Source organism: Dendrobates tinctorius, unplaced genomic scaffold, assembly GCF_039654945.1.
Source record: "Dendrobates tinctorius isolate UK_male_01 unplaced genomic scaffold, ASM3965494v1 ptg000296l, whole genome shotgun sequence".
Classification (NCBI taxonomy): domain Eukaryota; kingdom Metazoa; phylum Chordata; class Amphibia; order Anura; family Dendrobatidae; genus Dendrobates; species Dendrobates tinctorius.
In genome coordinates this window covers 3,152,247-3,178,894 of record NW_027361963.1, presented here as the reverse complement: position 1 = coordinate 3,178,894, position 26,648 = coordinate 3,152,247, and the positions used below count along the sequence as shown (strand labels likewise).

The 26,648-nt window shown below is 48.0% G+C and overlaps 1 protein-coding gene across 1 annotated transcript in view; it reads left to right on the top strand.

Annotated features, from left to right (window-relative positions):
- Positions 1-26,648, top strand: part of LOC141073068 (uncharacterized) — a 258,205-nt gene that overhangs the window by 170,499 nt on the left and 61,058 nt on the right. The window lies entirely within an intron of this gene.

Sequence of the window (26,648 nt, the reverse complement as noted above, 5' to 3'; positions counted from 1 at the left end):
TCAAAAAAACTCCCCCTATGCCCCCCCAAAACCAAAAATGCAAATACTTCAGTAGGTTTCTAAACCACCCCCTGTGTAATTTAAAGGTTGATATGCACTATGCGCAAGCAGACATAACCCTCCCCCTCCTGTATTTCCCAAAAAAACCCAAACCTAACACAGCCACCCAAGTAGTACCTTGCAAACACCCAATACTCTCCTTCCAACTTGATATGCACGATGCGTTAAGCTGGCAATCCCTCCACCTCCAGTATTTCCCCCAAAAAAACAAACCTATACCTTGCAAACACCTAATACCCTCCTTCAAACTTGAAATCCCTAAACCCCCACTTGAATATCTATTGACCACAGATGCTGTGTTAAAAACCCTGGTAACATTTTAAATACCCAATTTCTGCATTCCCCATTTGTAAACACCTTTTTTTTTTTAAACAGAACCTCAAACACCTCTGTATTGCATGTTGTGCTTTCCTGTGTGACATAACCCACAATTTTAAAGTGAACTTGGTGAAATTATACTGCGGACAGTTTTTGGAGCAATTTTTATTTTTTTTACTAAACTTTTTTTTTACTTTTTGTGAAAGCAAGAAGGAGCTACACTGCTCTTTATTTTAAATACAAGTACAGTAAATGAAAAATAAAAAAAATAAAATTAGACTTACCGGTAATTCGGTTTCTAGGAACCTTCCACGACGGTATACGGAGGTTGCCTCTTAGCCCTGATGGGGGACAGGAACCAGAGAGGTTAAAAGTCCCTCCCACTTGCCAGTGACTTATAACTGAGACCCTAGCACCGGTTTACCTTCTGATTCCCAGATTTTATCCAGGAGTATAGAGTGGGAATTAGTGCCGTTGTAGAAGGTTCCTAGAAACCGAATAACCGGTAAGTCTAATTCTATTTTCTCTAGTCACCTTCCACGACGGCATATGGAGGCATACCAGCTAATTTTGCACTAGGGAGGGACAATGGCCTGGAGAACTTTTCGGCCGAAGAATAGATCCCTACTGGATGATACGTCCAGTCTATAATGTTTTGAGAAAGTATGCAGTGAGGACCACGTTGCTGCCCTGGAGATCTGCTCTGTAGATGCACCTGCTTTTTCTGCCCAGGAGACTGATGTGGACCTGGTTGAATGGGCCTTGATCCCCACTAGGGGAGACATATTTTGAGTGATATATGCTTCTGCTATCGCTTTTTTAATCCAATTGGCGGTAGTGCTCTTTGCCACCTTTTTCCCCTTGTTTTGACCTGAGGGATGGACAAAGAGGTTCTGATCAACTCTGCAAGGATGGGTTTGCTTCAAGTAATGCAGGACAATGTGTTGGACATCAAGAGTATGGAATTTTTCCTCCTTAGTGTTTGCTGGATTTTGGCAAAATGATGGTAGGACGATTTCTTGGGAACGGTGGAACTCAGAGACTACTTTGGGAAGGAAGGATTGAGATGAAGGACTATTGAGTCGTCTCTAACAAGCAAATAAGGTTCCCTTATTGATAGGGCTTGTAATTCGCCTACTCTCCTAGCCGTGGTTATGGCTACCAAGAAGACTTTGTATGCCAGGATTTGAAGAAAACAGGAAGACAAAGGTTCAAAGGGTGGACCTGTGAGCCCCTGGAGCACCAAGTTCAGATCGCATGGAGGGACTATCAACTGTTTCTTAGGGTTCATTCTGATGGCCAAAGTCATGAACCTCTTGATCCAGCGATGCCCTGCTAGATCCTGGTCAAAAAGAGAGCTGAGACCTGGACCTTTAGGGTGCTAGGCCTAAGGCCGATCTCTAAGCCTTTTTGTGAAAAATCCAGAGTTTGCGACATATTTGGGCTTAGCGGAACCGGTAAGTTAGGTAGACAGAAGGATAAATTTTTTTTCCAAATTTTAGTGTAGGTAGCGTTGGTTACTGGCTTCCTGGATTTTTGCAGGGTAGCAATTACTGGGTCTGACAACTCTTTGGCTTTCAGTACTTGGGCCTCAGTAACCACGCCGCTAGATTCCACTTCTGAGAATTTGAGTGAAGAATGGGCCCCTGCAAGAGGGGGTTGTCTTCTACAGGTAAGAGAACCGGGCCATCTACTTGCATCTCGGTGATCAAGTTAAACCAACTTTTTAGGCCAAAACGGGGCTACCAAGATAGTCGGGGTCCGGTGTTCTCGGATCTTCCTCAAAACTGTTGCCAGAATTGGAATTGGTGGGAAGGCATAGGCCAGGTGGAAGTCCCAATTCTGGGCTAGGGCATCCACACCCCTGTAATTGTCCCTGGGGTTTAGGGAGAAGGCTTCGACCTGCACGTTTTGATGAGAAGCAAAAAGATCAATTTCCGGTAGGCCCCACCTGTCTACCAGCATTTTGAAGCTTCGGTTGTTTAGAATCCATTCCCCGGGTGGATTTCCTGGCGACTTAAATAGTCTTTTCTTACTTTTGTGGCAACAACATGACAGACATTGACCCCACACAATGATGTATATATCTTTAAAATTTTAAATTTTATTAGACATAAGAGTACAACATTACACACAAATATACACAATAGAAGTGCTGGAACATAAAATAGAAAAGGGACTAAAGTCCATGGAATCTCACATTGCGGCATCAAAAATAACCACCCACCAAAGTGGGGTTATACAAGAGGGACAAAAACCACTAGTTATATCATCTTTATCAAAATGAGATTACATATTTTAGGATACAACGTTGCAATTGTTTGTATTGGAGGCCAAATTATCATACATGAATATAGGCTAGACAGTTCCATACCAGAATGTGCCAATGGAGATGCCTGGGCGTCCCTCTGCCCCGACGCGCGTTTCGCACTGCTTTTTATTCATGTATGATAATTTGGCCTCCGATGGGGGTTATGCTATAGGGGGCACTACAGGATTTATGCCTTACTGTGGTGATTATGGCCTATTTTTTGTAGCTTGATACTAACTGTGGGCAGCTTTTGTCTCATAAAACTGTGTTTTTTGCGCAGCAATACAAACAATTGCAACGTTGTATCCTAAAATATGTAATCTCATTTTGATAAAGATGATATAACTGTACTGGTTTTTTTCCCTCTTGTATAACCCCACTTTGGTGGGTGGTTATTTTTGATGCCGCAGTGTGGGATTCCATGGACTTTAGTCCCTTTTCTATTTTATGTTCCAGCACTTCTATTGTGTATATTTGTGTGTAATGTTGTACTCTTATGTCTAATAAAATTTAAAATTTTAAAGATATATACATCATTGTGTGGGGTCAACGTCTGTTATGTTGTTACCACAAAAGTAAGAATTGGTTTCTGTGGTGTATTCATTGTATATAGATTGTATTATATACTGGGCCATTTTGTGACTTTAGACTTAAATAGTCTGCCTGTATGTTGGAAGTGCCCTTAAGATGGACCGCCTTCAGGGAAAATAGGTGTTTTTCGGCCCAACAAAACATTCGAGCGGAGATCCTTTTTAGGTTGCTGAATTTTGTACTGCCCTTGGTGCTTGATATGAGCAACTGTGGTCATGTTGTCCGAATATATTCGGATGTGCTGTCCAGCAATCTGGCAACTGGCCGCCAGAAGGGCTTCTTCCACAGCCTTCAGTTCCCTGAAATTGGATGATTTTTCACTCATTGTCTGGTCCCACAGTCCCTGGAATGGAATATGATTTACCATGGCCCCCCCAGCCCCTTCTGCTGGCATCTGACGTGACTGTAGTCAGCGGGAACTGGTTCCAACTTATGCCTCTGCAGAGGTTTCTGGAGTTCATCCACCATGCTAAGGAGGCTCTTACTCGACCTGGCATGTGCACTTTCTTGTTCAGGGTACCGGGATGACCGTTCCAGTTCTCTAAGATGTGAGTCTGAAGGATTCTGGAGTGGGCTTGAGCCCAGGCTACCGATTGTATAGACGCTGTCATAGAGCCCAATATCGACATGCCTTCCTGGAGTATAGGGGACCTCATGTCCCTGAACTTCCTGACCTTTGACACTAGGGTCAGACGGTGGTCGTCTGGAAGGAAGGACATTTGTCTTGCAGAGTCCAAAAGTACCCCCAGAAACTTTCTGGTCTTGGAGCGCCACAGCTGAGACTTTTTCAAATTTGGGATCCATCCCAGAGATCAACGTATCTAGAGTCTTTAACCCATTCCCGACCAATGACGCCACATAGGCGTCATGAATACCTGTGCCATTATGACCAGTGACGCCTATGTGGCGTCATGAGTTTAAAGCCCCCCTGCGGGTCGGGTGACCGGGGTCACTGAAAGGTCACCCGACCTGCAGATACAGGGGGATTTGTACTTTACCACAGGGGCGGTGGCTTCGCCTCCGCGTGGCTACGATCGCTCTGATTGGCTGTTAAAAGTGAAACAGCCAATCAGAGCGATAGTAATATTTCATCAATGAAATTTGATGAAATAATACTATCCAGCCATGGCCGATGCTGCAAAAGCTTCGGACATGGCTGGAGATCGTGATCCGACCCCATCACCCAGCTGGCAGAGCGATGTGCTGCCTCCACCCACTGAGGCGGCGATCGGTAGCCGCTGCAATAATCTGCTCCCCCTCCGCTTCCCCCACTTCATCCTGCCTTCCGATCGCCCCCTATAGCCCCCCTGGTACCTCCCGGTGTCCCTCCGTCTTCTCTCCATGGGCGCCGCCATCTTACAAAATGGCGGGCACATGCGCAGTGTGCCTGCGAATCTGCCGGTCGGCAGATTCATTCATTCTTTTTACAGGTACACTTTGATCACTGTGATAAACTATCACAGTGATCAAAATACAAAAAAAAGTAAATAAAGCCCCCCTTTATCCCTTTAGCTAGGAACACATAATAAAATAAAGAAAATATGTTTATTTTTATTTTTCCTTTATGGTTAGAATTAAGGTTAGGGTTAGAATTAGGGTTAGGTTTGCAATCAGGGTTAGGGTTGCAATTAGGGTTAGGGTTGCAATTAGAGTTAGGGTTGCAATTAGGGTTAGGATTAGGGTTAGGGTTGGAATTAGGGTTAGGGTTGGAACTAGGGTTAAGATTAGGGTTAGGGGTGTGTTGGAGTTGGGATTAGGGTTAGGCTTGTGGTTAGGGTTATGGATGGGATTAGGGTTAGGGGTGTGTTGGGGTTAGGGTTGAGTTAGAATTGAGAGGGTTTCCACTATTTCCACACCAGGGGGGTCTCCAAACGCGACATGGCGCCACCATTGATTCCAGCCAATTTTGCGTCCAAAAAGTCAAACAGTGCTCCCTCACTTCCGAGCCCCGACATGTATCTAAACAGTGGTTTATCCCAACATATGGGGTATCAGCGTACTCAGAAAAAATTGCACAACAACTTTTGGGGTCTAATTTCTCCTGATACCCTTGGGAAAATAAAAAAATTGGGGGCTAAAAAATGATATTTGTGGGAAAAAAAGTTTTTTTTATTTTCATCGCTCTGCGTTATAAACTTCTGTGAAGCACTTGGTGGTTCAAAGAGCTCACCACACATCTAGATAAGTTCCTTATGGGGTCTAGTTTCTAAAATGGTGTTACTTGTGGGGGGTTTCCACTGTTTAGGCACGTCAGAGGCTCTGCAAATGCAACATGTGTCCGATCTTAACTCCAGCCAATTCTGCGTTGAAAAAGTCAAACTACGCTCTTTCCCTTCCGAGCTCTACCGTGTGCCCAAACAGAGGTTTACTCCCACATATGGGGTACCAGCGTACTCAGGGCAAACTGGAAAACTTTTGGGGTCCAATTTCTCCTGTTACATTTGTGAAAATAAAATATTGCGGGCTAGAAAATCATTTTTTGAGGAAAAAAATTATTTTTTACTTTCATGACTCTGCATTATAAACTGTGAAGCACTTTTGGAATTCAAAGAGCTCACCACACATCTAGAGAAGTTCCTTAGGGGCTCTAGTTTTCAAAATGGTGTCATTTGTGGGGGGTTTCCACTGTTTAGGCACATCAGAGGCTCTGCAAATGTAACATGACGCCCGCAGACCATTCCATCAAGTCGGCATTTCAAAATGTCACTACTTCCCTTCTGAGCCCTGACATGTGCCCAAACAGTGGTTTCCCCCCACATATGGGGTACCAGCGTTCTCAGGACAAATGGACAACAACTTTTGGGGTCCAATTTCTCCTGTTACATTGGTGAAAATAAAATATTTCTGGCTAAAAAATCATTTTTTGAGGAAAAAAATGATTTTTTATTTTCACGGCTCTGTGTTATAAACTTCTGTGAAGCACTTTTGGAGTTCAAAGAGCTCACCATGTATCTAGATAAGTTCTTTAGGGGGTCTAGTTTTCAAAATGGTGTCATTTGTGGGGGGTTTCCACTGTTTAGGCACATCAGAGGCTCTGCAAATGTAACATGACGCCCGCAGACCATTCCATCAAGTCGGCATTTCAAAATGTCACTACTTCCCTTCCGAGCCCTGACATGTGCCCAGTGGTTCTCCCCCACATATGGGGTACCAGCGTACTCAGGACAAACTGGACAACAACTTTTGGGGTCCAATTTCTCCTGTTACATTGGTCAAAATAAAATATTGCGGGCTAAAAAATCATTTTGTGATGAAAAAAATGATTTTTTATTTTCACGGCTCTGCGTCATAAACTTCTGTGAAGCACTTTGGGGTTGAAAGAGCTCACCACCTATGTAGATAAGTTCCTTAGGGGGTCTAGTTTTCAAAATTGTGTCACTTGTGGGGGGTTTCCACTGTTTAGGCATATCAAAATGTAACTTGACGCCCGCAGACCATTCCATCAAGTCGGCATTTCAAAACGTCACTACTTCCCTTCCGAGCCTCGACATGTGCCCAGTGGTTCTCCCCCACATATGGGCTACCAGCGTACTCAGGGCAAACTGGACAACTTTTGGGGTCCAATTTCTCTTGTTACATTTGTAAAAATAAAAAATTGCGGGCTTAAAAAAATCATTTTTGGAGGAAAAAAATGATTTTTATTTTCACGACTCTGTTATAAACTTCTGTGAAGCACTTTGGGGTTCAAAGTGCTCACCACACATCTAGATAAGTTCCTTAGGGGGTCTAGTTTCCAAAATGGTGTCACTTGTGGGAGGTTTCCACTGTTTAGGCACATCAGGGGCTCTCCAAACGTAACATGGTGTCCGATCTCAATTCCAGCCAATTCTGCGTTGAAAAAGTCAAACGGTGCTCTTTCCCTTACGAGCTCTACCGTGCACCCAAACAGAGGTTTACCCCCACATATGGGGTATCAGCATACTCAGGACAAATTGTACAACAACTTTTGGGGTCCATTTCCTCTTGCTACCCTTGGTAAAATAAAAAAATGGGGCAAAAAGTTAATTTTTGCGAAAAAAATATGATTTTTTATTTTATGGCTCTACGTTATAACTTCTGTGAAGCACTTGGGGGTTCAAAGTGCTCACCACACATCTAGATAAATTCCTTGGAGGGTCTAGTTTCCAAAATGGGGTCACTTGTGGGAGGTTTCTACTGTTTAGACACATCAGGGGCTCTGTAAACATAACATGACGCCCGCAGACCATTCCATCAATTCGATATTTCAAAATGTCACTACTTCCCTTACGAGCCCCGACGTGTGCCCATACAGTGATTCATCCCCAAATATGGGGAACCAGTGTACTCAGGACAAACTGGACAACAAATTTTAGGGTCCAATTTTTCCTGTTACCCTTGTGAAAATAAAAAAATTGCGGGCTAAAAATTGAGACACTGCCTCAGGTGAGTGCAGGAGGTCTCCATGTCCCCGTTCCCTATTGCAGGGCCCACTGTTGTAACTGTTTTCCCTTCCCCTTTGTCTTGTTTAAGTTACCGGCCTGCGGGTCGTGTCACACAGGACAGGTACACGTGACAAGAATGGGGTGGTGGTGGTGGCGGAGGAGTAAAAGCCGCTAGGGAAGACTGCACCTCTTGTCTGACCAGCAAGCAAATTTCCTCTAAAAGGGATGGCAACTCCGCTCTGACTAACTACTTTGTCGGTGTAAGACTGGCAGAGTTTTTTATCCCATAATGAGGGCAATTTTATGTTACAAATTGGGCACTTTTTCCTATTTCCGGCTTTGGGGGTAAACTTGTCTCCCTAAAACAAGGAGAGATACATCAGGTAAAAAGGGCCCCTTAATTATAACAACCCCCCGGACCCCATCCCTGCATATACTCACTGTAGCAGGGGCAGTGCTGGGCTCTGCAGACGCAGGGCATGAAGTGCTATCCATGTTGAGGGATTCCAGTCTTACCTCATGTGCAACTTCAGCAGGCTTTTTATGCTCATTGGAGCCAGCATAAAAGCCAGAGTTCCGGTTTCCCCCTCCTCCTCCTGAGTCCATGTGCCGGCATCAGTAGCGGGCACCGCGCGCTGTTGGGGCTGGCCATTAGCCAGATATCAGTGCTCTCCATCCTGAAACGCCGATACCGGAAGTGACCCGTGCGTTCCACTGACATCACTTCCAGGATGCCCAGACGCCGCGCGAGGAGGGGGAGAAGACCAGGGAGCTCCAGGAGGCCCCCGGTAGGGGATCCCTCGCCTGCTTTGCCCTCTCGGGGGAGCGGGAAGGCCAGAGGGGTCCCGAGGTCACCCAGGGGGGATGGGAGCAGCATAAAGGAGGCGGGACGCGAACACCAGCTGCCCAGCATTTCTTATACAGGTAACAAGCCTGTGTCCACGCTACTGCAGTCGCCGGCCACCACAGTATACGGACCTCTCCCTGCCCCATGGGGAACAGGAAAGACACTGGCAAGTGGGAGGGCCTTTTAACCTCTCTCTGTTTCCTGTCCATCATCAGGGCAAAGAGGCAACCTCCGTATACTGTCGTGGAAGGTGTCTAGAGAAAAAAAAGCTTGGCTGCACTTACATACACACAGCAGCACTTTGATGGAAATACAAGTACAGTATGAAAAATAAAAAAATAGCTTGGCTGGACACACACACACGTCGCCCTCACACACGCAGGCAGGACTCACGCTGGCCGCACTCACGTTGGCAGGACTCACGCTGGCCTCTGTGTGGCTGCACGCTGGCTGGATGCTGGCTGGCACATTGAGAAGTGGAGTCCTACATGGCAGGTTTATATAGATTTGGGGCTGTCAGGCCATTTGGCTACAGAATAAGATTTGGAGCATGCTCAGATTAAAAAAACAGAATCCGTTGCTGGATGCCGTCATTTGACGGACAGTGACGGAGCCTGCACCCGTAGGCTTCCATTATAGCCAACGACGGACGGCGCTGGATCCATCGCTGTCCGACTTTTCGACGCAGACAAAAAACATTACTTTGTCCTTCGTCTCCAGACGACGGACAAACAATTTCCAATAGATCCAGTAAACGAAGGACGAAACGTGAGGCCATCCGTTGCTAATACAAATCTATGTGAAAAAATCGGATCCAGCGGGATCATTCGCTGGATCTGATTTTTTCCAAAAACGACGGATTGCGATTCACGCCAAAAAACTGATGTGTGAAAGAGGCCTAATCTGATATGCACACCTCTCTACTTGTAACTTGTTATGACGACTGCAGTCGCTTCTTCTGAGCAATAGATAATTATAATAAAAGTCTTACAGCAGACCTCAGCGTGTTAATCAATAGATCAGACTACCAGCTAGATAACCGGGAAAGAGGCACCAGGTGCACCATCTTAGACAAATGGTCGGTGACAACCCAAATGACCGTGCTGCCACTGGACTTGGGAAGTTCCACCACAAAATCCATACCATCTCCCAGGGCCTGTCCGATAACGGCAGGGGGTAAAGTAGTCCAGCGGGCCGTTGCCGAGGGGACGTATTCTGGGTGCAGGAGACACACGCCCAAAAATAGTCTCTGATGTCACGGGCCATATGCGGCCACCAGTACGTCCTCGCCAGAAGCTCAGAGGTCCGTTTTGTCCCAAAATATCCACCCACCCTGGACGAGTGAGCCCAAGAGAGGACCTCCGGTCGCAGACAGGCAGGGACAAATGTCTTGCCCGGTGGTACAGACTCAAGAGCAACGGTCCTCAGGCTCTCGGAAGTGACAATCAGCTGAGGCTCCTCCTCCGATGACACCACGGTGCAGGAGAGAGCATCGGCTTGGACGTTGTTCTCCCCGGAGAGAAAATGTAGGGTAAAGTGGAAACGGGAGAACAGGGATCATCTGGCCTGGCGAGAGTTCAGCCCCTGGGCCGTCTGCAAATATACCAAGTTCTTATGGTCAGTGAACACCTGGAAAGTGTGGCTAGCCCTCTCCAGGAGGTGTTTCCACTCCGAAAAGGCCAACTTCATTGCTAGCAACTCCCTGTCCCCGATGGAATAATTCCTCTCCGCCGGTGTGAAGGTCTTGGAGAAATGCTTAGCTACTCACCGGTAGCGGTGTTTTTCAGGAGCACACGACAGCACCACGAGAGAGGGGATCTGCCCTTCAGGGACAGGAAACCTACAGGCACAAAAAGGGGGCCCTCTCTCTCACCTCAGTTGGATCACAGAGCATGAGAGGACCTCCCTGGTCAGTAGCAATTTATATATATACATCCAACTAAACATTCTTCACACCCGTGACTAAGGCCTAACTCCCGAAAGAAAGGTGCTGATCCATATATGAGAAAATGAAGAAAGGGAGGGACTGGAAAGGTGCTGTTGTGTGCTCCTGAAAAACATCGCTACCGGTGAGTAGCTAAGCATTTATTCAGTTGCCACGACCAGGGCTGCCACCAGGAATTTCAGGGCCTCATACTGGCAAATTTTTCAGGGCCCCCTTGAGACTCCGACCTTTATCCACCCTATCTCCGCCTCCACCCCTTGAACCTTCCACAGTCCCACTGTCCACTCTTGGAAAAACTCCACTTCTGCACCACATCCTTAACAATCACACATTATCAGTTCCCATCGAACACCAGATCACACATATAGCCAGCAGCTTTTGTTTTGGCAAAAAGATTTTTTCCAGCCGCCACCACAACAAGGTAGACTCTTTTGGGACGGTAATACTCTGTTCTAACCTATTCAAAATTTCTTTATATATCCAATACTCTTTTTAGGTACATTTTTATTTATTTTTTTTCAAGAGAATGTGTCACATACATTTTTGTAAGTGACCAATAATACCACATACAAGGAACAAATACCATCATGCCATGGCCAGACCACATATTGCCATGACAATTTTTTTTTTTCGTATATGTACCTACCTACTGTCAATGTAATGCCTTTATGCATCTGTATCTGTACTTGTTCCTGCCTTGCTGCTGTAATGCTCTGAATTTCCCCATGGTGGGATGATTAAAGGATTATCTTATCTTATCTTATAATGACCTATAATACCACATACAAGGGATACATACCACCACACCATGACCACATATTACCACCACATAGTGACCTTATAATATCAAATACAAGGAACAAATACTGCCACACCATGGCCGGACCACATATTACCACCACATGGTAACCAATAATACCCCAAACAAGGAACACCACATTTTACCACATTGTGACCGTATAATACCACATACAAGGAATACCGCCACACAATGACCAGACAAAATATTACCACCATATAGTGAATGGATAATAATGACAAACTGAAAGGATCTGCCATATAGTGTATGTCCATTGTTGAGCGGAAAAAATTGAGACCCAGCGGTGGCTTCAAGAAAAGGAACGGTAACAGCGCATGTGTGGCTCCATTCATTTCTATAGGAACTCCAAAAATTTCTGAAAGACCCTGGTGGGAACTTTATGCATGTAACATAGATGATATCTTATCAATCTTTGTTTCCCTATCCAGTCTAACCTTGGCTGATCACTGCTGACATCAGACAGGCGCAGTTCGGCCGCGAATTGGCATGGAATTTGAATGACGCACGCTACCCCTACCGTCAGAAGATCTGCGGCGCTAGCCACTGATCTCCCGACGGTTGCCGTGGGTCATCTCCTGCCGCACGGAGGTCAGCGGTGACGCAGCCGGCAGATGACCGTCGCTAGCCTGATTGGTCGCGGCCGGGCGCGACCAATCAGCGACAGGTGCAAATAAACTACATACATATTCTAGAATACCCGATGCGTTAGAATCGGGCCACCATCTAGTAGTGAAATAACCGCTGTTTTACTGCGTGGACTATTACGTCCATTATATAATGACAATAATGATAAATATGAGAATGCAGAAATACTGGATCACGCTTGTGCTCTGAAGTTGTTCACACACTGCTTTTTTGGATGCAAGTCTTCTGCTAAAAAAATGCAGAGTGTTGGCAGGATAAATGCTGCGCACATATGGGCATTTTAATAATAATAATAGTAATAATCTTTATTTATATAGCACCAATATATTTGTGGGTGAGAACAAGTACTTTGAATTGGATCCTATAATGAATGGGCAGCCAGTGTAATGATTGGCGAAGAGCGGAAGCGTCCGAGTACCGATTAGCCAAATGGATGACCCTGGCTACTGAATTAAGTATGGACTGGAGAGGGGAAAGTCGAGTAACGGGGAGGCCAATTAATAGAGCGTTGAAGTAGTCCAGGCGGGAGTGGATCAATGCAACAGCGAGGGTTTTTGTTGTTTCCATGGTGAGAAAGGGTGGATTCTAGAGATGTTCTTTAGGTGTAAGCGGCAAGAGCGGGCGAGACATTGTATATGGGATGTGAAGGAGAGGTCGGTGTCAAACATAACACCCAGACAGCGCGCCTGCTGCCGGGGTGTTATTATGGTGCCACCCATGGAGAGGGAAATGTCAGATTTAGGGAGGTTAGTAGACGTCGAGAGCAGAAGTTCAGTTTTTGAGAGGTTAAGTTTCAGATAGAGAGCAGACATGATGTTGGAGACTGCGGACAGTCACTGGCGTTCTGTAGCACAGCGGGGGTAAGGTTGGGGGATGACATGTATAGTTGTGTGTCATCAGCATAAAGATGGTACTGAAAGCCAAATCTGCTGATGGTCTGTCCAATTGGGGCCGTGTAGAGAGAGAAGAGAAGGGGGCCAAGGACTGAGCCCTGAGGTACCCCGACAGAGAGAGGAAGAGGAGATGACGTGGAGCCAGTGAACAAAACACTGAAGGAGCAGTCAAAGAGATTGGAAGAGAACCAGGAGAGAGCGATGTCCTTAATGCCTGGTGACTGGAGCCTATGGAGTAGGAGACGGTGGTCAACAGTGTCGAAAGCTACAGAAAGGTTGAGAAGAATGAGCAGAAAGTGTTCACAGCTATATTTTGCTCTCAGAAGGCCATTGGTAACTTTGATGAGTGCAGTTTCAATCGAATGTAGGGGTCGGAAGCCAGACTGTGAAGGGTCTAGGAGGGAGTGAGTGGAGAGGTAACGGGTAAGGCGGCAGTAGACTAGGCGCTCCAAGAGTTTAGAGATGAAGGGGAGATTGGGAGGAAGTGGTGATGGCCAACTCACTGAATGAATTTAAGAAAGGAATGGATGCTTTTCTTGTAAGTAACAGTATAGAAGGTTACGAATAACAGAATATTATAGGTAGATGGTTGACCCAGCATAGGGGAAGGAATTTTTTTCCCTATGGAGAAAATTGGCTTCTACTCTGTGGGTTTTTTGCCTTCCCCAGGATCAACAATGCAGAACAGCTGCACTAAAAATAGGCTGAACTAGATGGACATAAGGTCTTCCTTCAGCCTTCAAAACTATGTTACTATGTTATGTTACTATTGGAGACTGGTCTGTAGTTTTTTATGCAGGATGGGTTGAGAGCAGGTTTTTTTTAATAATGGAGTAATGATAGAGTGTTTGAAGGAGGATGGGAAAATGCCAGAGGAGAGGGAGAGATTAAAGATTGTAGTTAGGTGAGTTGTGACGACTGGAGTGAGAGAGACTGGAGGAGATGTGAGGGAATGGGGTCGGTAGTGCATGCAGTCGGACAAGAAGAAGAGAGGAGTATGGAGACTTCTTCTTCTGTGATGGGATCAAATGTGGAAAGTGAGCCAGGGGAAATGCAGGTAGGGATGGGAGTCACAGCACTTGGTGGTTGCGAGTGGATTTCCTGACGGATATTATCTATTTTTTCTATAAAATGGGAGGCCAGGTCATCTGCACAAATATCTGAGATAGGAGCTTGTGCTTTTGGCCTGAGGAGGGACTGAAAGGTGTCAAAAAGTTTCTTGGGGTTGTTGGCTAGTGAGGAGATCAGGGTGGTGAAGTAGGTCTGTTTGGCGAGGTGAAGGGCAGAGTTGTAGGTTCTTAACATAAATTTGAAGAGGATGAAGTCTTCTGGTGTGCGGGTTTTTCTCCATCGGCGTTCAGCACTCCTAGAGCATCGCTGGAGAAATTGAGTTTGCAATGTGAGCCAGGGCTGTTTTACTCTGTGTTTGGAGGTTCTGAGGGTGAGGGGCACCAACTGGTCAAGGGTGCTTCTAAGAGTGTTGTTGTAGTGATGAACAGCCAGATCAGGACAGGAAGAAGAGGAGATTGGGGACAGGGAAGATTGTAGGGAGTCTGAAAGTGTCTGAGAGTTAATGGCTTGCAGATTTCTGAATGTGTGATAGGTAGGAGTGTGCTGGGGTGGGAGAGGATTTGTGAGCGTGAAGGAGAGAATGATGTGGTCAGAGAGGGGAAGCGGTGAGTTATTTAGGTAGGCGATTGAGCAAAGCTGGACAAAGACCAGGTCAAGGGTGTTACCGTCTTTGTGTGTCTCAGAGGTTGAGAGCTGTGAGAGGCCGAGAGAAGTGGTTAGTGATAGCAGCTGGGATGCAGATGTGGTAGTAGGGCTGTTAATGGGGATGTTGAAGTCTCCCAGGATAAGAGTTGGTAGTTCTGAGGACATGAAGTGCAGCAGCCAGGCTGAGAAGAAGTCAAGGAAGTGGGTGGGTGAGCCTGGGGGCCGGTATATGACCGCTACTCTGAAGGCCATTTAAAAAGGTAAAAGAAATGCAGTGAAAATACTGGAAGAATTGACACGCTGCAATTTTTTTAAAGCGCGCATAAGGGCTCAGAAATGCAAGGAAAAAATATTTTGCGGCTACTGTAAGATGCTGACTTATATATACAGTATGCTGACATATTATAGATCAGGTAGGTTAATAAAAGTAAGACTCATTGAGGGCGATAATTCATGGACATACACACATTCATTGTGTGCTGGCATGCAGACATGGCCGCTCTACAGTCACTGTACATCGACAGCACCACAAATACCAGCCCTCTGCAGGGGATTATTTATCAGGGGGGTCTATTACACCATGGGTCCAATGGGAATCTGCCAGGAAGGGTTAATTATGACTTCAGGCCTGATCACACATACACTAGAACCACAGGCAAATCAAGTAAAATACTCATGAATACAACCAGTGCTAAAGGGCATGTCCCTGGCATAATGCTATACACCTGGGTGCCTCCACCGTTGTACAGGACATTGAATATAGATCAATCGCTACAGAGCAAATAATCAAAGGGTGGTGGAAAAACCACTAATGAACGACTACAGATCCAATATTAAAATAGTACATCTTTATTAGACAATTATGCAGGAACAGACAATAACAGTGCCGAAAAGTGCATGAAACGGACAAACCTGCGTCAATGATGGGAAAAACGCTGCGATCCCCAAAACTCACGTCTGTATTGAGGTATAATATCAAGGTAGACTCATAACAATGATTGAGTCTCCATACAGCAATATCTTATCCAACATATCACCACAATGGGTTAAAACAGTTGCTGCCTTATACTCATCACGTTAAACCATAAAACTACTGTCCCTATCTAAATATGCTGACACTATGTCAATGGCCAGATACCAGTCATATACAATGTATGGCGACAAATTGCCCAGTAATTATCTGTACATTACCTATAATAGGCGGTGCGGTAGGGGGTCCCGGGGGTCTGCGTGTCTGCCCCGACGTGCGTTTCGGATGCTCATCCTTCATCAGGGGTCGTGTATACAGTAAAAACCAGGAGCTTTAAAAAGGCAGTCAGCCCGGAAGATGGGAGGCGTGGACAGGAAATGACGCATCCGCAGCCATGACGACCGGGGATGCAGAGCGGCGCCAGCGTCTAACAGCGGGAGCCAGGGCGTCGCTGATGCCATAGCAACTCGCCGAGGGCAGACACCAGAAGCCGCGCTGCAGCCTGGACCATGACGCGCATGCGTACTGGTCAAAACAACATCGCCAATGCCATCTAATATAACATGGGGCAATTAGAGGCCAAACCATAATGCTATGGAACAATAATGTTGTGAATCTTATAATTTGGCATAGGCCCCTGGAAATAATAATCACCAGTACAGATGTAGAACACCATTGTGTAACAAATATCAAAACTGATCCATAGATAGATTCAACATTAAGGTACCTATATACCGATAGTGTCAAGGCAAATGTCACATTAAGCAGAGACATATTGAACTCCATCAAGATCCCTAATAGCAAGTAAATGTGAAACATTGTGTGATGGTTACGTGTGACTGGACACACCGCCTCCAGCAGGGCGAATTTCTCTGACACACATGACCCTGGATACACCGCCTCCAGTAGGCGAATTTAAATAATATAACGTGCAGCCGGATACACCGCCTCCAGCAGGCGAATTTCAGTATTATACGGGAATCTGGATACCCCGCCTCCAGCAGGGTGAATTTAAATAATAAAGGGAAACACCAGGGAAACAGATATAATGGAGGGCCTTGTGATAGGGAACGGGGACGTGGAGACCTCCTGCACTCCCCTGAGTGTCTCTACACTCCTGACAGTCCCTATGCAGGTTCCGCACCTGGCGCCGAGCAGGATACCTAAAAACCCTAGCTCGCCCTGCACCTAGCCCTTTCTAGTGAAATGGAAGGTGAAACTAATCCCTCCACTGCACTGAAACACACAAAAGGAAAGGTACAAACAGGGATAAAACCACTTAGCTTTGCTCTTTTGCTCTTGCTCCCAGCAACAGAGTCCAGCAGCAGAATGCACCTTTCCTCATGAATAGCTGCTACTTCACCAAGCTTTGTCAGAGCTGCAAGGAACTCCTCTTGGTGGCTCCTTCCACACCAGGGCTCTGACTGAGCTGCCAGGAACTCTCTATTGCTCCTTCCTCCACCAAGGATGGTTGAAATGACCAATATCACCAACAGTGAGTGAGAGCACATGACACTCTTTTATAGTTAAGCCAGAGCAATCAAACCTGTTAGTGATTCCCGTGTAATAACGCTAACCACCACCGGGGGCAAACTAGAACAAAAAGACACCACAGTGTAATGACTCTAATGGCCACCGGGGGCAAAACTACCTTTAAGCAACCAGCTTAAAGAAAAAAAAAAGGTTACAAGTGCTTTTATCTGTCACAGCCCAGCATAGATCGTGACACATTGCTTAATGATACAGGCCATACACCCAACGTAGAAGATCAGACGTTTGTGAACGAATGGGAGGAGGCATGCAACATTTGTTCTAGTAGTTTGATGCAGTTACTAATCAATTTAAGACACAAAATTGATTGGTGACTTGGATAAGAATATCGACTCCACATTGTCTGAATTGCGGTCAGGCGGCACTAGAGAACGCACTGGAGGTTCTTTAGAAGGACATAGATCTGGGGATTTATTCTGACAGAATTTTATAGGCTGAACTGAACGGACTAATGTCTTTTTTCGGCCTTACTATGTTACTATGCATAAAGTCGTTTGAGATTGAATTAGAGAAAACCATTGACGGTGTGGTAAAAAAAAATTAATGACTCACAGACCTCCAAGATTAATAGAGACATGAAGGACTATCAGTCCAATAATGTCTATTATTGGAGTAAGGCACCCACTGATCCTCGTCCAATACAACGTACAATATCGAGTTTGTTGGTGTCCTCTTTAAGCGCCCAATCTGACGTCTCTACTTCTTCAATGGTAACACGGTCAGGAACAAATAACAAACGGGCAAGGAATCATGATTATCATTCATAGAAGAGACATAAGACTCGATCCCATGAGAATGGTCATGGAGACAATAAGGTAATCAACCTAAGCCACCATGTTCACATTAACGCACAAGTTCTTTGTGTTTAAGGGGTCCTTCTTCCAACAGACCCAGGGAACAGCCATGGGAGCGGCCTATGTGCCTTCCTATGCTATCTGTTCCTGGGTCTGTGGGAGAGGGACCTCTTCCTGTCAGATCCACACGAATCTATGGACCGCGTCCTTCACTGGACGCGGTACATAGATGACGTGTTTTTGATCTGGCAGGGTAACAGTGACTCGCTGGGCAACTTCTTCCATCAGTTAAACAACAATGATCATAATATAAAGTTGACTTTTGTATACAATGAGCATAAAATTGAATTCCTGGATGTGACATTGAAAAGAGACGTCAATCATATGATCCAAACTAATATCTTTAGGAAACCAACCTCAACGAACATGCTGTTGCACACCACCTCCTCTCACCCTAATCATATGATTAGATCGGTACCGATGGGCCAATTTTTACGCCTACGCCGAATCTGCTCGACAGATATGGATTATGAACAGGCTGAGGATCTTAAGCGACAGTTCCGTGAGAGGGGTTACAGTCATAGGGCGATCAAAAAAGCCTATAATCTGGCAAAATATAGCACGCGAAATTCCCTGTTGTACAAAACTGAGGGGCCCCCATGTAAATGAGAACAACTTAGATTTGTTACGACCTTTCACTCTCAATCTGAAAAGATCAGTATTGGAGAAGTCATGGCCTATATTGTTAACTGATCCGATAATGGCAAAACTGCTACCGGATAGACCAATGATAACATACCGGAGGGCCAAAAATTTGCGTGGGCATCTAATTAGGAGCCACTATGAAGTTAATCCACCAACCACTTTTTTGAACAGTGGGACTCCTAGACGGGGTTGTTTCACTTGTGGACGCTGCGTTGCATGTATTAACGTTGATTGCTGTGATACATTTACGGACTCGTCGGGTACTAAAACATATAAGATAAAGAAAAACATCACATGCCTATCTAAATGTGTGATTTATTATGCCATGTGCCCGTGCTCCCTGATCTATATTGGACTAACTACGTGCCATCCGAAGGTCCGGATCAGGGAGCATGGGCATACAAGCCGCGGAAAATGAAAATGATCTCTCGGTTCTCAAAACTATATCCAAGCACTTTGAGGCTGTGTTCCAATAAATCCGCTATAAAACCGCGAAAAATAAGCTTCCCATTAATTTCTATACATTATCCACTTTTTGTGCACATTGATGCATTTTTTACCACGAAAAAACCGCATCGTGGTAAAAAATGCAGCATACTCATTAATTTCGCGGATTATTCCGCATTTCTGGTTATTTCTATGTGTTTAAAAAACGCATAAAAAAAGCGCAAAAATCGCGGTGAAAACGAGCGTTTTCTGGGAAGGGAGTCAGGTTTTCAAGCAGAAATTTTCTGCTATGTGTGCACTTAGCCTAAGTTATATCACCAATGTGATAGCAAAGTGTTTAGGGTTAAAGGGATAGAGAGCTTGGAGCTGGGTATCCGTGGGGGCAAAGTGTCACAACGTCTGGTTCAACTAGAGGTGAGATGGATCTGAACCTTAAATACGGTCTATCCACATGGGCACATGGGTTAAATGAATGTCTAAACTTTGCGTCCTTTCTTTGATCTCTGTCCGGCTTTACCGTGTGGTGCATTCGGTCACTCATGCCAATTTTGGTTGTTTTTAACCGGTTTTAACATTTTTTCTGTCTTTTTTTACATTTTAGGTCATTTATTATTATTTTGTGTTCTTTATGCACTACTTATGACGTCGGACCCAGAGAGTATCTTCATCTGGAAGAAGGATCGCCACAGCTATATATATATATTTATGTTGTGATTAGTGTTGAGCGATACCATCCGATACCCTAAAATATCAGATCGGATGGTATCGGCCCGATACGAAAAAAGTATCGGGTATCGCCGATTCCGATACCGGAAGTCCCATTCAAGTCTATGGGACTTCCGGTATCGGAATAAGAAAAACCTTTTTCTGTCCTTGTACAGCCTCTCGGGGTGGTGTACGGACCTTCCGGGGGTCTTTGCCGACTGCCCGGGGGTCTGTGCGGACTGCCGGGGGGCTGTGCCGGCCTGCCGGTGGACTGTACCGACTGTGTGGGGGTCTGTGCAGGCTGCGGTGGGCTGTGCCGGCCTGCCGGTGGTCTGTACCGACTGCCTGGGGGTCTGTGCGTACTGCCAGGGGTCTGTACCGGCCTGCCGGGGGGCTGTGCCGGCCTGCCGGTGGTCTGTGCCGACTGTCCGAGGGTCTGTGCAGGCTGCGGGGGTCTGTGCAGGATCGTCCGATGGGACTACAAGTCCCATCGGGCGATGCCTGCTACCATGACGGTGATTGACACATTAGCCAATGATGGGACAGTAGTAGTCCTATCATCCGGCTAATGTGTTGAATGTACAAAAAAAATAAAAAAATACATACTACATGCTACATACATGCTACATACATACTACATACATACTACATGCATGCAACATACATACATACATACTACATATATACCACTTGCATACTACATATATACTACATGCAACATGCATACAACATATATACTACATGCATGCAACATACATACAACATATATACTACATGCAACATGCATACTACATATATACTACATGCATGCAACATACATATATACTACATGCATGCAACATGCATACTACAAGTATACTACATGCATGCAACATACATACAACATATATACTACATGCATGCAATATGCATACTACATATATACAACATATATACTACATGCATACTACATATATACCACATGCATGCAACATACATATATACAACATATATACTACATGCATGCAACATGCATACTACATATATACAACATATATACTACATGCATACTACATATATTCCACATGCATGCAACATACATATATACAACATATATACTACATGCATACTACATATATACCATATGCATGCAACATACATACATACTACTAGTGTTGAGCATTCCGATACTGCAAATATCAGGTATCGGCTGATATTCGCTGTAACGGAATTCCGATACATAGTACCGATATTTTTTCAATATCGGATATCGGAATCGGAAGTTCCCATAATGCAAAGAGCCACTGCTGTGGCTCTGATTGGCTGCCGAAATGACGTCATCATGATGCGTGGTCTGTGCGCATCATGATGCGCCGTCAGTTCGGGCCTTTCGGGGGGTCTATGCCGATTGCCCGGGGCTCTGTATCGGCCTGCAGGGGGTCTGTGCCGACTGCCCGGGGGTCTGTGCGGACTGCCGGGGGTCTGTACCGGCCTGCCGGGGGGCTGTGCCGGCCTGCCGGTGGTCTGTACCGACTGTCCGGGGGTCTGAGCGGACTGCCGGGGGTCTGTGCCGGCCTGCCGGTGGTCTATACCGACTGTCCGGGGATCTGAGCAGGCTGCGGGGGTCTGTACCGGACTGCCGGTGGTCTGTACCGACTGTCCGGGGGTCTGAGCGGACTGCCGGGGGTCTGTACCGACTGTCCGGGGGTCTGAGCGGACTGCCGGGGGTTTGTACCGGCCTGCCGGGGGAGCTGTGCCGGCCTGCCGGTGGTCTGTGCCGACTGTCCGGGGGTCTGAGCGGACTGCCGGGGGTCTGTACCGACTGTCTGGGGGTCTGAGCGGACTGCCGGGGGTCTGTGCCGACTGCCCGGGGTCTGTACCGGCCTGCCGGGGGTCTGTGCCAACTGCCCGGGGCTCTGTACCGGCCTGCTGGGGGTCTGTGCCGACTGCCCGGGGCTCTGTACCGGCCTGCTGGGGGTCTGTGCGGACTGCCCGGGGGTCTGTGCGGACTGCCGGGGGTCTGTACCGGCCTGCCGGGGGGCTGTGCCGGCCTGCCGGTGGTCTGTACCAACTGTCCGGGGGTCTGAGCGGACTGCCGGGGGTCTGTGCCGGCCTGCCGGTGGTCTATACCGACTGTCCGGGGTTCTGAGCAGGCTGCAGGGGTCTGTACCGGCCTGCCGGTGGTCTGTACTGACTGTCCGGGGGTCTGAGCGGACTGCCGGGGGTCTGTACCAACTGTCCGGGGGTCTGAGCGGACTGCCGGGGGTCTGTGCCGGCCTGCTGGTGGTCTATACCGACTGTCCGGGGTTCTGAGTAGGCTGCGGGGGTCTGTACCGGCCTGCCGGTGGTCTGTACTGACTGTCCGGGGGTCTGAGCGGACTGCCGGGGGTCCGAGCGGACTGCTGGGGGTCTGTACCGGCCTGCCGGGGGGGCTGTGCAGGCCTGCTGGTGGTCTGTGCCGACTGCCCGGGGGTCTGTGCCGACTGCCCGGGGGTCTGTGCCGACTGCCGGGGGTCTGTACCGGCCTGCCGGGGGACTGTGCCGGCCTGCCGGTGGTCTGTACCGACTGTCCGGGGGTCTGTGCAGGCTGCGGGGGTCTGTACCGACCTGCCGAGAGGCTGTGCCGGCCTGCTGGTGGTCTGTACCGACTGTCCTGGGGTCTGTGCAGGCTTTGGGGGTCTGTACCGGCCAGCCGGGGGGGCTGTGCCGGCCTGCCGGTGGTCTGTACCGACTGTCCGGGGGTCTGTGCAGGCTGCGGGGGTCTGTACCAGCCTTCCGGGGGGCTGTGCCGGCCTGCCGGTGGTCTATACCGACTGTCCGGGGGGCTGTGCAGCCTGCAGGGGTCTGTACCGGCCTGCCGAGGGGCTGTGCCGGCCTGCCGGTAGTCTATACCGACTGTCCGGTGGGTCTGTGCAGGCTGCGGGGGTCTGTACCGGCCTGCCGGGGGGGGATGTGCCGGCCTGCCGGTGGTCTGTACTGACTGTCTGGGGGTCTGTGCAGGCTGCGGGGGTCTGTGCAGGATCGTCCGATGGGACTACAAGTCCCATCGGGCGATGCCTGCTACCATGACGGTGATTGACACATTAGCCAATGATGGGACAGTAGTAGTCCCATCATCCGGCCTATGTGTTGAATGTACAAAAAAAATAAAAAAATACATACTACATGCTACATACATGCTACATACAGTCATGGCCAAAAGTATTGACACCCCTGCAATTCTGTCAGATAATACTCAGTTTCTTCCTGAAAATGATTGCAAACACAAATTCTTTGGTATTATCTTCATTCAATTTGTCTTAAATGAAAAAACACAAAAAGAATTGTCCTAAAGCCAAATTGGATATAATTCCACACCTAACATAACAAAGAGGGTGGACAAAAGTATTGGCACTGTTCGAAAAATCATGTGATGCTTCTCTAATTTGTGTAATTAACAGCACCTGTAACTTACCTGTGGCACCTAACAGGTGTTGGCAATAACTAAATCACACTTGCAGCCAGTTGACATGGATTAAAGTTGACTCAACCTCTGTCCTGTGTCCTTGTGTGTACCACATTGAGCATGGAGAAAAGAAAGAAGACCAAAGAACTGTCTGAGGACTTGAGAAACCAAATTGTGAGGAAGCATGAGCAATATCAAGGCTACAAGTCCATCTCTAAAGACCTAAATGTTCCTGTGTCTACCGTGTGCAGTGTCATCAAGAAGTGTAAAGCCCATGGCACTGTGGCTAACCTCCCTAGATGTGGCCGGAAAAGAAAAATTGACGAGAGATTTCAATGCAAGATTGTGCGGATGTTGGATAAAGAACCTCGACTAACATCCAAACAAGTTCAAGCTGCCCTGCAGTCCGAGGGTACAACAGTGTCAACCCATACTATCCGTCGGCATCTGAATGAAAAGGGACTGTATGGTAGGAGACCCAGGAAGACTCCACTTCTTACCCCGAGACATAAAAAAGCCAGGCTGGAGTTTGCCAAAACTTACCTGAAAAAGCCTAAAACATTTTGGAAGAATGTTCTCTGGTCAGATGAGACAAAAGTAGAGCTTTTAGGGCAAAAGCATCAACATAGAGTTTACAGGAGAAAAAAGAGGCATTCAAAGAAAAGAACACGGTCCCTACAGTCAAACATGGCGGAGGTTCCCTGATGTTTTGGGGTTGCTTTGCTGCCTCTGGCACTGGACTGCTTGACCGTGTGCTTGGCATTATGAAGTCTGAAGACTACCAACAAATTTTGCAGCATAATATAGGGCCCAGTGTAAGAAAGCTGGGTCTACCTCAGAGGTCATGGGTCTTCCAGCAGGACAATAACCCAAAACACACTTCAAAAAGCACTAGAAAATGGTTTGAGAGAACGCACTGGAGACTTCTAAGGTGGCCAGCAATGAGTCCAGACCTGAATCCCATAGAACACCTGTGGAGAGATCTAAAAATGGCAGTTTGGAGAAGGCACCCTTCAAATATCAGGGACCTGGAGTAGTTTCCAAAGAAGAATGGTCTAAAATTCCAGCAGAGCATTGTAAGAAACTCATTGATGGTTACCGGAAGCGGTTGGTCGCAGTTATTTTGGCTAAAGGTTGTGCAACCAAGTATTAGGCTGAGGGTGCCAATACTTTTGTCCGGCCCATTTTTGGAGTTTTGTGTGAAATGATCAATGTTTTGCTTTTTGCTTCATTCTCTTTTGTGTTTTTTCATTTAAGACAAATTAAATGAAGATAATAATACCCAAGAATTTGTGTTTGCAATCATTTTCAGGAAGAAACTGAGTATTATCTGACAGAATTGCAGGGGTGTCAATACTTTTGGCCATGACTGTACATGCTACATACATACTACATATATACTACATTCATACAACATACATACATACATACTACATGCTACATACACACTACATACATGCTACCTACATACTATATATATTACATGCATGCAACATGAGCGGACTGCCGGGGGTCTGTGCCGGCCTGCCGGTGGTCTATACCGACTGTCCGGGGATCTGAGCAGGCTGCGGGGGTCTGTACCGGCCTGCCGGTGGTCTGTACCGACTGTCCGGGGGTCTGAGCGGACTGCCGGGGGTCTGTACCGACTGTCCGGGGGTCTGAGCAGACTGCCGGGGGTTTGTACCGGCCTGCCGGGGGGGCTGTGCCGGCCTGCCGGTGGTCTGTGCCGACTGTCCGGGGGTCTGAGCGGACTGCCGGGGGTCTGTACCGACTGTCCGGGGGTCTGAGCGGACTGCCGGGGGTCTGTGCCGACTGCCCGGGGGTCTGTACCGGCCTGCCGGGGGTCTGTGCCAACTGCCCGGGGCTCTGTACCGGCCTGCTGGGGGTCTGTGCCGACTGCCCGGGGGTCTGTGCAGACTGCCGGGGGTCTGTACCGGCCTACCGGGGGGCTGTGCCGGCCTGCCGGTGGTCTGTACCAACTGTCCGGGGGTCTGAGCGGACTGCCGGGGGTCTGTGCCGGCCTGCCGGTGGTCTATACCGACTGTCCGGGGTTCTGAGTAGGCTGCGGGGGTCTGTACCGGCCTGCCGGTGGTCTGTACTGACTGTCCGGGGGTCTGAGCGGACTGCCGGGGGTCTGTACCAACTGTCCGGGGGTCTGAGCTGACTGCCGGGGGTCTGTGCCGGCCTGCCGGTGGTCTATACCGACTGTCCGGGGTTCTGAGTAGGCTGCGGGGGTCTGTACCGGCCTGCCGGTGGTCTGTACTGACTGTCCGGGGGTCTGAGCGGACTGCCGGGGGTCTGTACCAACTGTCCGGGGGTCTGAGCTGACTGCCGGGGGTCTGTGCCGGCCTGCCGGTGGTCTATACCGACTGTCCGGGGTTCTGAGTAGGCTGCGGGGGTCTGTACCGGCCTGTCGGTGGTCTGTACTGACTGTCCGGGGGTCTGAGCGGACTGCCGGGGGTCTGAGCGGACTGCCGGGGGTCTGTACCGGCCTGCCGGGGGGGCTGTGCAGGCCTGCTGGTGGTCTGTGCCGACTGCCCGGGGGTCTGTGCCGACTGCCCGGGGGTCTGTGCCGACTGCCGGGGGTCTGTACCGGCCTGCCGGGGGACTGTGCCGGCCTGCCGGTGGTCTGTACCGACTGTCCGGGGGTCTGTGCAGGCTGCGGGGGTCTGTACCGACCTGCCGAGAGGCTGTGCCGGCCTGCTGGTGGTCTGTACCAACTGTCCTGGGGTCTGTGCAGGCTTTGGGGGTCTGTACCGGCCAGTCGGGGGGCTGTGCCGGCCTGCCGGTGGTCTGTACCGACTGTCCGGGGGTCTGTGCAGGCTGCGGGGGTCTGTACCAGCCTTCCGGGGGGCTGTGCCGGCCTGCCGGTGGTCTATACCGACTGTCCGGGGGGCTGTGCAGCCTGCAGGGGTCTGTACCGGCCTGCCGAGGGGCTGTGCCGGCCTGCCGGTAGTCTATACCGACTGTCCGGTGGGTCTGTGCAGGCTGCGGGGGTCTGTACCGGCCTGCCGGGGGGGATGTGCCGGCCTGCCGGTGGTCTGTACTGACTGTCTGGGGGTCTGTGCAGGCTGCGGGGGTCTGTGCAGGATCGTCCGATGGGACTACAAGTCCCATCGGGCGATGCCTGCTACCATGACGGTGATTGACACATTAGCCAATGATGGGACAGTAGTAGTCCCATCATCCGGCCTATGTGTTGAATGTAAAAAAAATAAAAAAAAAATACATACTACATGCTACATACATGCTACATACATGCTACATACATACTACATACATACTACATATATACTACATTCATACAACATACATACATACTACATGCTACATACATGCTACCTACATACTATATATATTACATGCATGCAACATGCATACTACATATATACTACATGCAACATGCATACTACATATATACTACATGCATGCAACATACATACTACATATATACCACATACAGTGGGGCAAAAAAGTATTTAGTCAGTCAGCAATAGTGCAAG